General features: G+C 42.3%; 1 non-coding gene across 1 annotated transcript; it reads right to left on the bottom strand.

Annotated features, from left to right (window-relative positions):
• Window positions 1-3288: 3288 nt before the first annotated feature.
• LOC148568232 (small nucleolar RNA R71) lies at window positions 3289-3392 on the bottom strand. The gene has a single exon (XR_015881938.1). It is a non-coding gene; the product is annotated as a small nucleolar RNA R71 (small nucleolar RNA).
• Between the last annotated feature and the right edge of the window lie 1161 nt (window positions 3393-4553).

Genomic DNA, 4553 nt, shown 5'->3' with positions numbered 1-4553 from the left:
GCCGTCACTCTACGGTCGGGGACTACATTAAAGGAGATACCTCCAAGGGTCATCGGAGAATATCATGAGGAAGAGGTATTTGTTGAAGCTCCACATGAAGAAGAGGTGGTAGACAAAAGGCATGAGGAAGAAGGAGTAAACCTCAAGGAACCCAAGAGGAAAGCTATAGTGGATGAGTCCATTCCTATTCCATTCCCTTCCATGGTGAAGAAGGCAAAGAAAACATCGGAGTTTGATTTGAACATGCTTCAAGTGTTCAAAAAGGTTGAGGTAACCATACCACTCCTTGATGCTATTCAACAAATTCCAAAGTATGCAAAATTTTTGAAAGACTTGTGTACACACAAGGATAGGATAGGAGAATTGGAGACATTATCCTTGGGTAGTTCAATTTCTTCCTTGATGGAACCTATTCCAAGAAAATGTGGTGACCCTGGACCGTGCTTAGTGTCTTGTTGTATTGGTGGACACACTTTTCATGATTGTATGTGTGACTTGGGAGCTTGTGTAAGCATCATGCCACTTTCTATCTATGTGCGGTTGAATTTAGCTCTATTGAAGAAGTCGGCGGCGAGGTTTGCCTTTGCCAATAAAAGTGTAATCACAGTGATGGGGATAGCGGAAGATGTACTCGTGGCAATTAAGGACTTGGTTTTTCCGGTTGACTTTTACATCCTTGAAATGCCTCCAGCAGAAAATAGAAGCTCATCCTCCGTTCTACTTGGTAGACCCTTCCTCAAAACCTCCAAATTTAAGTTAGATGCCTTCACCGGTATATATTCCTTTGGGGTTGGAGACAAGATTATCAAGTTCAATTTAGAGGAAGCCATGAAACATCCTCCCGAAGAACATTCCGTGCTCCGATGTGATGTGATTGATGAAGTGGTAGTGGAAGTGCAAGAAGAAGACCATGACAAGTTGTGCTACCCCATTGTTGAGGAGACGGATAACCAAGAAGATGAACATGAGGAAGTTGTCAAGAATGAGTCCCATGAGCTTGATGAAAAGGAACCTCATCTTGAGACAAAAAGTGAACTGAAGCCCCTTCCATCTCATTTCAAGTATGCTTTCTTAGAGGATAACCGAAGGTTTTCGGTCATTATTGCTAGTGAGCTCTCAAGTGAAGAAGAGGAAAAGCTCCTAGATGTTCTAAGAAAGTACAAGAAAGTAATAGGATGGAGCCTAGCGGATATTGTGGGAATTGACCCCCGCAAGTGCATGCATAGGATATTTCTCCAAGATGGAGCTAAGCCGGTTAGGCAACCGCAAAGGAGGCTTAACCCAACCATCCTCGATGTAGTGAAGAAAGAGGTCACCCGATTATTGGATGCGGATATCATATACCCAATCTCCGACAGTGAGTGGGTGAGCCCGATTCAGGTTGTCCCCAAAAAGTCGAGCATCACAACGGTCAAGAAGGACGACGGTGAATTGGTCACTAAAAGAGTACAAAATGCGTGGCGAGTATGTATTGACTACAGAAGATTGAACGCCACTACACGGAAGGACCATTACCCCTTACCCTTCATCGATCAGATGCTAGACCGCTTGGCAGGTAAATCTCACTACTGTTTTCTTGATGAATTTACTGGCTACTTCCAGATACATATTGCTCCTGAAGATCAGGAGAAGACCACGTTTACTTGTCCGTTTGGCACCTTTGCCTATAAAAGGATGCCATTTGGACTATGTAACGCACCCGCTACTTTTCAGCGATGCATGACGAGTGTCTTCTCCGATCTAATGGAGAATTGTCTGGAAGACTTTATGGACGACTTTAGCGTTTATGGTACTTCGTTTGATTATTGTTTAGAGAGCTTGGCCAAGGTCCTAGCTAGATGTGTTGACACTAACCTTGTCTTAAATTTTGAAAAATGTCACTTTATGGTACAACAAGGTATAGTGTTAGGACATGTAGTATCTCATGAAGGCATTTCTGTAGACCCGGCCAAGGTCGATGTTATCACCACTTTGCCTCACCCCTCATCCGTGAGGGAGGTCCGCTCGTTTTTGGGACATGCAGGAAATCAATGAGTGCATTGATTGAGGAAGAGATGAAAATGAACTTGATCCGGAGAATTGCAACATCTCCTAAGCCCAATGAACTCCCCATCTCTGATCTTACCCATTCTCTTTAATTTCTGCCATTTACTTTTATGAGCAAATCCCCCATTCCCATTTACAATTCTGTAATTTATTTTCAGTCATTTACTTCCAGTCCTTTAATTCTAGCATTTACTTTTCTGTTATTTACATTCCCGCCATTTTATTTTCTGCAACTCTCAACCCAATTTCTGGATTAGCTCAACTAGAACATTCTTCTAATTAAATTTATGGCGATAACTTCGGTGCACTTGCCGAAGGGAGATTTGTTGAGAGACAAGTTTCCCTTGCATCAAGTTTATGGCGCCGTTGCCGGGGATTGATTGTGCATCAACAATGATTAGATTGGAAGATCACTAGATTGAGCATTTTATTTTGTGAATTTCATTTTCTGTTTGAGTGATTTACTTTTTGTTTTAGTTAAACTTCTTCCCTTCTCTCTCTACTCTTTTGTTTTTCTTTGTTATTTTCAATTCTGTTTGCTAACCCACTAACTGTTTGATATATTGCATCACCCACAACTAACAGCAATTCTGACATAAATACTGTCTGCACCTATTTTCTCTGCTTGTACTTGTTGGTTGTATGACAGGGAGAAGAAGCGGGGCTTTAACTTCCTTTGCTTCTGAACCGGAGAGAACCTTCCTTAGACTAAGGAGGGAGGCAAAAGAAAAATGAGTAGTTGGTGCTGAAGAAGAGGAAGAACAGTTTGAGGAATACTTTGAACCAAACATGGAAGAAAACATGGAAAATCATCATGAAGAAAAGACTCACAACCATGGCAGAGGAGGTGGAGCAAATCATGCTAGGGAGGATAGAAGAGTTTTGGGCTCTTACATTAATCCAAACCCAGGCAATTGTGGAAGTAGCATCCAAAAGCCAACAATCCATGCCAACAACTTTGAACTTAAACCACAGCTCATCACCCTTGTTCAGAACAACTGTTCGTTTGGAGAAGGTGTTCAAGAAGACCCCAATCAATATTTGACCACCTTCCTGAGAATATGTGACACAGTAAAATCTAATGGTGTTCATCTTGACGCCTATAGACTGCTCTTGTTTCCTTTCTCACTCAGAGACAAGGCAGCCAAGTGGCTGGAATCCTTCCCAAGGGAGAGCTTGACAACTTGGGAGGATGTGGTGAACAAATTCTTAGCAAGATTCTACCCTCATCAACGAATCAATAGGCTGAGAGCTGAGGTTCAAACCTTCAGGCAACAAGATGGTGAGACTCTGTATGAAGCATAAGAGAGGTTCAAAGACTTAACAAGGAGGTGTCCACCTGACATGTTCAACGAATGGGTCCAGCTGCACATTTTCTATGAAGGGCTCTCTTATGAGTCAAAGAAGGCAATAGACCATTCATCTGGAGGATCCTTGAACAAGAAGAAGACCATTGAGGAAGCCATAGATGTTATTGAAACAGTAGCAGAAAACGACTACTTCTATGCTTCCGAAAGAGGGAACACAAGAGGAGTGATGGAGCTAAACAATGTAGATGCTCTGTTGGCCCAAAACAAGCTCATTACCCAGCAGCTCACTGACCTCACCAAGAAGATGGAGAGGAACCAAGTAGCAGCAATCTCCACTTCATCAACAACACAAGAAGGAATGAACGAAGAAGCAGAGGGGAGTCAGGAGCAAGCCAACTACATTGGGAATTCACCAAGGAAAAACTATGATCCATACTCCAAGACTTACTACGCTGGATGGAGAAACCACCCAAACTTTGGGTGAGGAAGTGAGCAAGATCAAAACCAAGACCAGAGACGTTACAACTCCAATAACAATGCAGCTCACCAACAATTCACCCAGAGGACATCTCAACACCCCAACAACAACACTTCTCCACATACTTATCAAAACCAAAACAGCACATCTGCTCCGAACCACTCATCAATTGATGACAAGCTCTCTAAGATTGAAACCTTCATTGAAGGAATATGCAGAGACATTCAAGACAGTAAAGCATTCAGAGAGGAAGTGCAGTCAAACATGCAGAATCAAAATGCTGCCATCACAAAACTGGAAACACAAATCAGCTATCTGTTTAAGCAACTTCCTAACCACAATTTTTCCTATGATGCCCATTCAAGCAAAAGGGAGGAGTGTCAAGCTATTACACTTAGGAGTGGGAAGGAACTGAAAGAACATCCCCAAAAACCACAAGAAGAAAGCTCAAATGAAAAGGGTGAAGAGCAAGATGGAATGCAACCTCCCACGCCAAGTCTGCAGAAAGAAAAGAAGATACCCCAACTAAACATCTCAAGAGCTCCATACCCCCAGCTATTGAAGAAAAAGGAAGATGACAACCAATTCTTGAGATTTTTGGAAATCTTCAAGAAACTACAAATCAACATACCATTTGCCGAAGCCATAGAACAAATGCCACTTTATGCCAAGTTTTTGAAGGAGCTAATGACTAAGAAGAGAAGCTGGAAGAACAATGA

This window comes from Arachis ipaensis, chromosome B4 (genome assembly GCF_059453495.1).
Source record: "Arachis ipaensis isolate K30076 ecotype BB chromosome B4, ASM5945349v1, whole genome shotgun sequence".
In the NCBI taxonomy this organism is placed as follows: Eukaryota; Viridiplantae; Streptophyta; class Magnoliopsida; order Fabales; family Fabaceae; genus Arachis; species Arachis ipaensis.
This window is presented reverse-complemented; position numbering and strand designations above follow the sequence as displayed.